A 12,518-nucleotide genomic window follows, 5' to 3' on the forward strand; every position below is an offset into this window, starting at 1 on the left:
ACCATACATGCCTTGATGGCAGAGACCATGCTTTTGCATTATCACCTTCTTCTCATCTACCATAGAGTGCTCTCAATACATGAGGAATAGATGGATGAGTAGATGGATGCCTTAGATGACCTCAACAAATAATGTTTGCATCCATATGAGAAAATGTGCAATAGTGAAGAGCAAACTCACAACATCAATCTGGGAAAATTTAAAATATGACATTAAATCACTTTTATAGTAATTCCAATGCAGAATTTCTGTTCAATGATCCTTTTCCATGAATTGCTCACTCGCTCTATCTCTCCCTCCCCTCTACTCTTTGTGTCATCATTGTACATCCTTTAACTAACCTGTTTTAGGAATAATTTTTTTCAGAACAGAAATATTTGAGTGACAAAGGATGATGTTTATCCTTTCTTACTCAATGCTCTTTGTTGAAACTTAAATAGCTAAATATCCCTATCAATGGAATAATTATACATGCTGTTATCACCAAACATCGTGTACTTGACTTGACCTGGTAACAGCATTTTACTTTGTTGGCCTCTTGTTCTTTCCCGCACAAACTCTTCTGATGGTTTCTGACACACCATCTCTTGCTTTCTTTCCCCTCTTCGGCTGACCCTCTCATTTTCCTCTGTGGCTATCTCTTCCTCTCTTAAGCGACTATTCTCCTTGTGATTCTTATACTTTCTCTGAACAAGCTCATCCATTCCCAAAGACTCAGTGACTAGTTCTTGGTGTTTATCCACTGACATTCATTCCCAAAACCAAGAGGTTCACATCCAAAACCCAAATCCACCAAATCCTACAAACCTACTCCCACTTCTTCATTTTCCTATCTCACAGAATGACAGCATCATTTGCCCAAGTTGCCTGATCCACAGATTTGCAAATCTTTCTAGACTCTGTCCTTTCCAGACATATATAACAAATCATCTCTAATCTGCCCATTGAGTGATGCACTAATACCACTTCAGGTTTGACCACAAGTATCTCTTGCCCAGATTCCTAAACTCAGTATCCTAATTAATCTCTTGCCTTGCTCATACTTGCTTTCCATCTGTTTTCCACAATACAGCCCAAAATTTTCATTAAAAATAACAAATGTGATTATGTTACTCATTTATTTAGAATCTTTTAGTGGATCCTTATTTCCAAAGGATAAAAATTAATTTTTCTTAACATATTGTTATATAAAATGTAGTTAGATATAATATATGCAATTAAATAAGATTTAAAAATTATATATGAATATGTAATTAATTTTAAAAGGTTACTTATTACAGTACAGTTATATTAGAAGATGACAGCATCTTCAAAGATACGCTCCCTTTATTGGCCACCAAGAAATGTATGTAAAACTTTGCAGAGTGAGGAAGAACACTGTTCTGACTTTTCAGAAAAGCATCAGTAGATACCTGATTTCTATCAACCTCGCTGCAAAGTCCTCTGTCCAAATTGTGAAATCTACATTAAAAAAAAAAAACTCAGTCATAAAATTGACACTTTCAGATATTTTTATACTACATCATTGCATGGCAGAACAATCCATTTTCTCATCATTTACCTCTTTTCTAGCAGAATAATCTGTTTTCTCATCATTTACCTTCTTCCTAACATAAAATGTTCTAATGAATTTCAGAGTTCAGTAGCTGTTTGAGAGTTGAATGTCTGTCAGTATTTCAAGACTACAAAAAGTTTCCAGTCTCTTTGGTGGCTGAAGAATTCCCAGTGAGTTATCTAATTTGACCACTGGAAATCAACATTTGCCCCCAACAATATGGTGGTACTACTGCTGAATTTCTCTTCAATACCCACAATATCAGAGTTTTCTGGTGCATACATGAAATGCCAAGAGAGTGCCACCTTTTCACTAACAACGACCACAGGTTTGTATTGAGCCTTTCACACTTTACCTGGCAGCTAATCGCAAGTTCCAATTATTTTTGACTTATCATTATGTTTTATTTCAAAGCAAGAATGACACTGTCTTCTTCATCGAAATCTCTAGTATCCTATCACATATTAGGTATCAAACCAACATGTATGGAATAAATAAGTAAAATAGCAGTACGGCAACAGACGCTTATGCGGAAAGCATTCTGCAAGGTGCTGAATGACGCAGTCAGGGAAGATATGAGCATAAAATTAATTCAGGTGTGGATCCTGTGGACAGTTCTAAGTCTAGTAAAATAGTTGAAATCGACGCATCATTAAATAGAATGAAAAGTAAAGCTAAATTGTAATGAGATACAAATGAATTTCAAAGATGACTTTCTCTTAGAAATGATGGAAGGGTGTGAGGAGAAGGAGGGCAACGTCACATGCAGGAACTAGTATTTGAGACGGACCATGGGAGGTTATTATTTGACCATGTGAAAGAGATGTCACTCCAGACTCAGCAGCAGGAATTTCAGCACAGACATTGACAAATACTGAATGTGTGTGGATGTTTTTCAGAGAGCAATTAGATTCCATCTGATGGGAGATTAGGGGCAAATTTACTATCAGGCAAATTACGTTGGAAGTTTGACATAAGTAAAAGGTTGATATTCAGCAATGATCCTGATTTTCCTCATTTACTGAATTTGATGCCCCGTCTCATCTATTTCCATATTCCAAATAAGAAACCCTTCAAAATTTTATGGAACTCATGTGTTTCACTGAGAAGAAAGTAGTTAATAAAATTTAACTACGTTTTTGACATTTGAGGGTCAATAATGTAAACATGGATCTTGCACTATATTGCGCTGCAAGGATGTTAGTTTGCTGGTCCCTGTCAACTGTAGAGCTTTTTCATAATTAGGCGAACACAATAAAGTCCACTTGGGTTGCGGACACCAGTAGATATGCGCTCTTAGAGTCAAAAAAAAAAAAAAAAAAAAAAACAGTTTCAGTTTTTTCTGCTTCATTTATGTTGCTGACAATTTTTTCCCCACCCATTTCAAGTGTTATTTTTCATAGCTCCTGGTCCTCATTGCCTCTAGAGTGGATTTTAATTGTTGCTGACACATCCACTGTTGATTGAGGGGACGGAGGTTACCATAAGGCTGACATCAGGTAAGAGGGAGTTATTAAAATTGTACCCTAATGTAATAGCATAATAGTTTTATTATTTGCATAATAACAGTCATATTGTTACTCTATTTTTTCTTCACAATGACCCAATAACTGATTTAGGATATAAAGTATAATCCATTTGTGTAAAGAGTAGTGAACTGGGCCAGGCACAGTGGCTCACGCCTGTAATCCTAGCAGTTTGGGAGGCTGAGGAGGGCAGATCACAAGGTCAGGAGTTCGAGACCAGCCTGGCCAGCATGGTGAAACCCCGTCTCTACTAAAAATACCAAAATTAGCCAGGTATGGTGGCAGGCCCTTGTAGTACCAGCTACTCGGGAGGCTGAGGCAGGAGAATCGCTTGAACCCAGGAGGCGGAAGTTGCAGTGAGCTGAGATCGTGCCACTGTACTCCAGCCTGGGTGACAGAGGGAGACTCCATCACAAAAAATAAATAAATAATAAAAAGAGTAGTGAACTGGCAATCACACAGGTAAAGTGAACTGGCAGTCAGAGAGGTTAAGTGAATAATTCAGGATCACTCAGTTAGTGGGATAGCAGAGGCAATAAAGAGATAGCTGGCCCACTGGTCGTTCCTATTCTTGATAAGGTATGCAATATATGCACGCATGTCAACACTTTTGTTTCATTTGAGAAATATATTTTCCTGCTGCTTAGGAAGTAATATATTCAAAACATGAACATTCTCATATTAACTTGTTTAAATCCATTTGGGACAACAGGATTGATTTTACTGTTCATTTCTTACAATACTGTGCATTCAATTAAATACTCTCTTTACTAAAGTAGTTTAATGATTTGAACATTTCAGTGTGATCCGTTCTCAGATCAACTTCAAAAGACTGAATTTAAACCTGTCTTCAAGCTGTGAAGGTTTTAGTTCCTTTCCTTTTTTTTTTTCCTTTTAAAATTCCTCTGCTGGGAAAGAATTAAGTACAGCCTAGCAAAGGATAGATCCATATTTGCATCCTGCTAATCAAACAAGAACTTGTAAGAATGTAGCAGTGATAAATGTACTGCCGTTGAAATCGTTTATATAAGTTGGAGCAAAATGAACTGTGACCAACAGATTCCTTCCACAGCCATCACCCATCTACATTGCTCCAATGTGCGGAAGCGTCTTAATGGATGTGCATTATCAAGTTTGCAGGCTTATTTTCAGTCATAAAGAAGAGTGTACCAGATGCTCTTGGTACACTGAATTTGTCACACCGTAGACAAGCTAATATCATTATGTGAGACCACAGGGGAAAAAAATAAAAGATTCACATTTAATCCATATTAACTACCAGGAGACCCATCAAGGCAGTTGGGCTGGCTCATGATACAGCAGCTTCTAGCAAATTAGCAGCCCATAACAACTTAGTTATAATGAGCTGCAAGATCTTACACCATAAGCTCAACTCCATTAAACCAAATTCAAGCACATGAATTCATGTACAAAGTATAACCTTAACATCTGTCTGTGCTTAGCCAACATTTTGTTTATGCCTTTTTAGGAACAACCAAATTATCTTTGTGTCCCCTGAAACTAGGGACTTATAATTTCCATCAACTGCAGTTTTACCTGATAGGGCCGGGCTGATCACCACTGGCCTCCCTGGCTGTGGTGTCCAGCAGCAAGCTATGCATCATCCTGGCAGTTGTTCCCTACATATTGGGCCAATTTTTTCCCCAAACAATTTTCCCTTGCTATTCAAGTGGGAAAAGCAATAGTCTACTCAGAAATTAGACAGTCAACAAAGCATGCATATCTAATAAATACTGTAGACCCTTGTATTTAGTTAAACCCAATGAGTTAAATCCTATCCTACTCTACTCAGCATGGAGAAGATGTTTTCATAAACTTAGGCCATTTTTTTTTTTCCCCAAAAAGCAATGTCCTCCTTCTTTTCCCATAGTGGATTGACTACTCTTTAGGGACTCAGGAAATAATATCACCATTATTATAATAGTTATTTCTGTTTTACAGATGGGGAAACAGAGAGATAGACTACCCATGGTTAACCAGTTGCTAAGTGAGGAAACAGATATTCAGTATATAATTTAAGGTATTTTCCATGGAGTTTTATGTAAAGAATGAATACATATTTATGGGAATAATCTAACTTTCTTATTATTTTTCTGTCTTAAACAACAAGGGTACATTATTCACTTCGGCGGTGTTTTCAAATTTTGCATCTTACCTGCAGAAACCTTAGCATGCAGAAAAATGGGTAATGCATATATCATTATGTCTTTTCTAGAATTTTACATATCAAAACCTGATCTAGTTCTTTAATCAATCTAGGTACAACATCTTAAAGTCTCATAGAATTTTATATGTGAATGGGATCTAGAAAGTCATTTTATTCATCATCCTTCTCTTTCAAGAGCCAGCCTTTCCAGCAGTTTCTCAGTGAAAGTTGACAAGAAAAGCAGTTCAAACCCCAATGCATACCATTCCATGGAAGGATAGCTCTGGTAATTAAATTCATAGTATGGTTTCTTATAAAAATAAAATGATTCTTCCTTCTGTTCTAGTTCTGTCCTCTAATTTACCAAAGCATGAGACTGACTTTTTCACTGACATAGTAGACTTTGAAAAACCACATCTTCTCTTTTGTAATTCAAACAGGGGTAGTTTAGAGGTTACGTCATTGTTTTCAGAAGCCCCCTCCTCCTCCTCTGCCCACACCTTTGCATTACCCTCTTGTTTTCGATTCCCTCTTTCACAACTCAAAACACCCAACAGTTTATACATGATTTCACATATGGTCTAAAAGTATCTCTTTTCTTGTAACTTTGAAATCAAACTTCCAATAATATAATTTAAGGTTACAGTAGCTTTCTTCCCATTATGAAACAGCTGTTTTATAGGAAACCTGAATTCAACTACATGTAATTATTTTTCTTCTGAACCCCTGTCAAACCAGACTTACCTACACTACAGACTCTTCAATGATAACACTGAACCTGCAGACAAGGTGGGGCGTGTATCCCAAATTTTTATTTTTTTATCTCATATTTTTCAGCATTTTATGTTCTTCTTGAAACAGAATTCTGTATCAAACATATGCATATTTTCTTAGCCCTGTGTAACCTGAAAATTCTATAGCTTGCTATAAAGACATTAGTCCATCTTTGATTATAGCGTTGAATACAAAGTACAGAGCTCAATGATTTGCCACAGACTCTTCTTCAGGTTGATAGTGATCCATTAAACAGCATATCCAAAAGGATATATAGACATATGTCTACCGTATGTCATCAGCATACACAGATCAGCAAACACCTTGGATTGTTTTCCAGCCCCTGGATGGATTGCACTGTGATGTCAACATTATCTTATTGGCTCCCTCTCTGCAGAATCGCTGGTGGTGACGGACTCTTTTGCAAACCAACAGCAATCATTCAAAATTATACAACTGTCATCTTTGGTTGACCCCCAACTCCAGTAATAATCAAGACAGAGGGTCTTACAAGGATAAACGCCTAAGCTTCATAAATTACCTATTTCTCATATCTCAGGTTTCAAATTTGATTGTTAACTTCCTTACAATATGCTCAGTGATGCAGCTTAGCTAGTAGGGCACCAGTTGCCTCTGAAGAGGGGTATGGGAAGGGAAGGTTTGAACTTATGTTTAAATGTACTGTTCTCAGTTTTAGTTTTTATGATATTTTTCTAACATAAATGTCAGTACAGTAGTATTTGTATCATGTATAAATAAATGAGTATATAATAGATGTTCTTACTCAGAAGACTTTTACTGAGCAAGGAGTGAGATTAACAAAGGATGGAAACCAGTGGATGAGACACTCCCACAGAATAGGCCAGGGGCTCAAGTGAGAGTCCATTTCTGCTAATCTGGTCTGCATTACAGCTAGAGTCTACTCTAACCTGGCACTGGGAAGCCCCTGTATGAGAGACAATAAATTCCTACTCATTTGGAAGGGATCACAGAATTGAAGCTTTTAATTTTGCAGTTATGGAAATTGAAGTGGAGAGAGATTAAGTGACTAAAATGAGCAGCTTTAAAGTCCTTTTGGGACATACCAGGGAAAAGAAAATGAAATGAAACGAAGTTCACATCAGAGTGGGACCTGATTCTATTCTATTGTTCTTTCTCAAAATATATGGCCCCAGTTAGGAAATAAACCAAAAACTAAACAATGAAAGAAAAGAAAAAGAAGGAAACGGAGAATGAGAGTCACTGAACTACACCTTTCGGCACCTCACAAATGCTGATACATGTTCTGTTGACAGCATTAAGCACACTGAAGTAACGGCAGTGCATACCTCGTGCAGAATATTCATCTTGTAACTTTAAATTCCTTCAGCATTCAGCCTTCAAAAATTGTGACTATCCACCTTTTCTAAGATAAATAATATCAACACATCTTCAAAAAATAAAGGTTTACATATAGAAATATTCAGTCCTAATCTTGCTCCAGTAAAATATTCTACAGATGGAAGAGGAAGACATCACACACTTCATAGACAGCATTACATGGAGCCTGGACCACAGTGATAAGAAGGTTGCTACTGTTACTCTGAGAAAGTTATAATCAAAACACATGCATCTTTTCTTAGAATTATACAATTGGAATGCATTGGTGCCAGCACAGAAAACAGCCTCTGACCACCAATCTCATATTGCTTCCTCTACACTACAACCTGGTTAAATACACTTTATTTCATACCTGGTTAAATACACTAAGAATTTTGTATCTAGTGAAAACGTTTTTTCAAAGTTTCTCAAGACATGAATGCTATTTTTATGCAAGGCTGATGAAGTTTTTCTGGCTTCCTTCTAAAAATGAATGTAAACAGTAAGCTCTTATATAAAATTGACAGGGATAGACTCACTTGCCCGCCTTAGGATGGGTGTAGCCTCTATGCAACCATAATGCAACTGAGTAAGGAAGCTGCATTTATAACAGTTGCCCTGGGAATTCGGACACCAGTAGTTCCCATGGTATCCACCATCATTCTGAGCTCCATGCTGCTCAGTGGGTCAAAAAGGTTTTTGTAAGGGAAAAGTGCCTGGACCACCTGAATGGAGGTAAATCACAAAACAAAACAGAAGGGGCGTATGCAGTGAGAGGGGTCTATGAACAGGCAGAAATCTAGGAGGGTTTTCTAAAATCTAAGTGAGATGCTTAAATTGAGCAATACCCATGGACAGAAGAAGGCTGAAGGAGGGAGGGTCTGCTTCAGTTAAGTACATGTGGGTGCAAAATCCTGTGCTCATTTAATTTTGTGATCTCAGAAATACCATGTAATGGAATAATTAGTGTAAATTTTCACATCAGTCATACTGGGATAATATCTAACACGTAGGGACACTGTGAAGATTTAATGAGATATTATAGGTAAATAATCAAGAGCACACTGGATGTGCAAAATAATTTTATTGATTTTTGTTTCAGAATAATAATAAAATTAATGGAGAGGTCAGGTTGATAAATTTTTAAATGAAGAAATGTAAATTTCCTATTTAATTCTACATACCCAGAGATAAAATAAGTTCCTAAATGGAATATGCAAGACATCTGGTCAATATGTATGCACTCTATTTGCCAAATACATGCCCAAACGTACCAGCATCTACAAACTAAAGTCAGGGCCAGGGCAGCACCTCAGGGTTACGTCTGATTCTACAGACACAGCCTCACAATTAACTGAAAGTCTCCCTTTTTAATTCTTTTTCATCTCCACCTCTGTTTTTACGGTTTCCAATTTTTGGAAGAAGTACTCCACGATAATGTGGGTGTAGTTAATCCCCCACCTCGGCAAGTAAATTTAATTACATTTAACATTTCAACACTGAATATAGTATCTCTTGAAGAGACTATTAATGCTGATGAAAATTACCAGAAATTGGTTCAGAAGAGCATGGGGGCTTGAAATGAACTGAAGCAGATAAAATTCATGAAGAAGGAACGTGTGACTAATGCGAAAGCTATGCAATAAATAACCATCTTCAGAGTTGCTCTCCTTGTAGGAACACGTATGCAAATGTTACTCTATACATGCAAAACAGTAGTGGAGGCGGAACGGGTGCAGAAAGACTCTAATAATCGTTTTGCCTTGTACTAAAACAACTAGACAGTTGACCAACACTTAAAATCAGTTTTTGTTTTCTCTCTTTCTCTCTCTCTCTTTCTGTCTCTCTCTCTATATATATACATATTTTTTGGGGGGTGGGGGCAGGGGGGAAGCTAGTACTGTTTAAAGTCACAGACTAACTCAGTATTTTTTATTCCTAGAAGAAGGAACTCCCATAACGTTGAAAAATATTTACACACTGGAGAAGGTCACAATGTAATTAGCCACAATGCAGTATTTATTACATTCCTAGAGCTTACAGAGTTGATTTTTTAAATCATATGTGCTGAGTTTAATTAAACATGTCAAAGGTAGGATGAACTTCATGGGATAGAAGCAGGTAATTTGATTCAAAAATGACAAAAACACGCCCACTTTTGCTCTGTTTTCCAGTAAGCTAGTATTAGATATGGCCAAATAATATCACCATGCACGTGATTAGTACTGATTGGTAATTCTTAGGACCCTAAAGATACATTTTGTTTTCCGAATAAAACTTGATCAGAGCTGCTGACTATGATTCCATAAAAAAAATCCAGGCCACTGAATCATTTTTCTCATGCTAATAGAGGATAGAAACATAACGAAATACATGATTTAGTATTTTAGAAATTATATATACTTCTTTATGTGTTCTTTGTTGAAAACATACTTTGGAGGAAATGCAGACAAATCACAAAACCTTCGGGAGAGCTGAGGTATTACAATAATGGCCATGCTTTTCCCACTGGAAGGAAGGAGCAGGCAGAGCCCACAGAAGTCGAAGGCATTTGGGACATTTCCACAGCTGGAGGGTGGTAACAGGAGACAAGATTTAAGGTTGTTTCACTTAGAGTCTGTCTGATATAATATACCATGCCACAGAAGGGAAATTCTCAGGTCTTATTCTGCTCCGATGCAGAATAAGAAGGGTGTTGGAAGATAAGCAATTGTGAATCTGCTGCCTGTGACTGACCACTTCTCTCCTACTTAAGACAGAATAAGTGGTTGCAAGTGATAACTTTCAATACTCACTACTGCATCCATTTTGCTTTTTTAATCAGGGGAAAAAGAACACTATATATTTGATGCTAGAAAAAAATGTATGTGTATACACACACACTATCTATATACATACACATGTAAATATAATATATCTATATCAGATTCTCATTTGTTTGTTCAATACCAGGCACAGTCTAAGTGCTAGAAATGCATCAATGAAAAAAGTCAGACAAAAACCCCTGCCCTCATGAAGTTTACATTCTAATGGAGAAAACAGACAGTCAACCAAATAAACAGATTACACAGAGCTACCTGTGGTAAAGGCAATTAAAAAAAAAGTAATTCAGGAAAATAAGATGATGGGGAGACAATTTAAGTAGAATAATTGAGAACGACATCATTGACAAGGTGACATTACAGAAAAGATGGGAAAGAATGAGGAGGTGAGGCGTATGTATGTCTGGGCTGGGAGGTGGGGAGAAAGGAGGGGCTAGGATGGTGTTTCAAGCAAAGTCAACAGAAAATGCAAAATCTAAGTTCTGGGGGCATGTTCTAGGAGAGGTGAGGAGTCCCCTGTGCAGGAGCAAAAAGTGAGAGGAGGAAACAATCTTGGGAGGCGTGGGAGGGCTGGGTGGCAGGTGGCAGAGCACAGCGGCCCTTGTTGGCTACCGTAGGGACTTCCACTCTGCATAGAGTAGTAACATGATAAGATTTACATTTTCATAGGATTCCTTTGCCTGCTATTCAAAAATAATCTTTATATTCATTTATTAAAGGTTATTTTGTGTGTCACTTAATATTTATTCATCTCAGACACATGGGGAGGACCCAATACATTTAAATGCATCATATAAGCTATCGCACTGTTCATGCTCTCCTTGGCCATGGCACCAGTACAGCGGTTCCTTTACTACATCCCAGGTACTAGTTCTCACATCTGCATCCCCCCAGACTTTTTAGTTCTTGATCCCTAGGGAACGTCTCTTCCATTTTTATATGTGGTAATTCAATATTGAGAACAGAGGAAGGACTTAAAAAAAAATTGTTGAATGCAAGATGTTTTGAATGCAAAATATAAGACTTCTACAATAGCCACAAAACACAACTCTAAATCAGAATTCACATGTTAATAAGGTACTTGTGGAAACACAAACATACATCTTTGTTCCCACACCATTCCAACTGGAACTTTTGGTCAGACTTATTAGCTAGGATTCTCCAATGTGGCCATTATCATCGTATAAGAGTTGAACCAGATCTGGAATTGTCTGGACAAATACACATATATTTAACAATGAAAATTCTTTTTTTCTTTATGGTGTGGATAAAATTTATGAGTAAAATGGGCAAATATATATTTTTAAACAATTGAAACTTATTTTTTGTTAATTATGCAGATACAATTCATGAGTAAAACACTCCAGAAAAGATTTTGTAACATGGCATTAGAAAATTCTCACAATTTTTTTTATCACACGTTTGACTCTCTGCTTTTGTTTAAAATGCCACCTAAAGAGTCTACTTAGTACATTTTCAGATATATCCACATAAAAAAAATTTTAAGTGTTCAAATTTAAAATACTTACGTTCTGAAATATAAGGGAATGGGCAATCAGAATCATAGCATCCAATGAGTTAACTTAATTGTGTTTTTAAACTCTTTATTTGGATCACATGCAAATACTGTTTGAAGTTGAAGACTTAATGTCATGTAAATCTATTAGATTGATTTACAGAAAGTATGAGCACCCAAACACTGTATTCCTAAGGTGAGACTTCATAGTCATTTACTTTTATAGTTCAGCAATATTATTAAATTACAGTCAATATGGAAAACACTTCCAAAGGTCAAAGTTTTCTTAAATCACTTTCTAAATCCATACCATTGAGACTGACTTTCACGCCTTAAAAATAAAAAGACTTCTTAGCTTTAAGACGATAAACATAAACTTTTACATTTATTTAATAATTAGTTGAAATGAAATATTTAATAAGAGATGCTCTCAGAGTAATATATGCCTTCCTTAATTTCTTTAAAATAAAAATATCCATGGCTAGGCAATTAATATATTAAAACATGACAATATATTTCTGATAAAACTAAATCATTTTTAAGTTAATATGGTCATTCTTCTACTTAGTTTATAACTTAGTCATTGAAATTTCAAATAGTATTAATCAAACATAAGTTTTTTCTGATGTTTGTCAAAATTAAGGTGAAAATCGTTTTCTCTCACTATTATTATCCATTTGAAAAAACTTTAAGTTTAAAGATAAATACTTAAAGACTTTTTAATAAAGGTTTTATAAATACTAAAGAATCTGAGGCATTCCATTTTACTGCACTCACAATTCTACAAGGTACAGCTATC

At 36.3% G+C, this 12,518-nt stretch overlaps 1 protein-coding gene across 4 annotated transcripts in view; it reads right to left on the reverse strand.

The window, feature by feature from the left end:
• CTNND2 (catenin delta 2) overlaps positions 1 to 12,518 on the reverse strand; it is a 933,204-nt gene that overhangs the window by 606,125 nt on the left and 314,561 nt on the right. The gene's annotated exons all lie outside the window — the stretch shown is intronic.

Source organism: Macaca mulatta, chromosome 6, assembly GCF_049350105.2.
Source record: "Macaca mulatta isolate MMU2019108-1 chromosome 6, T2T-MMU8v2.0, whole genome shotgun sequence".
Classification (NCBI taxonomy): domain Eukaryota; kingdom Metazoa; phylum Chordata; class Mammalia; order Primates; family Cercopithecidae; genus Macaca; species Macaca mulatta.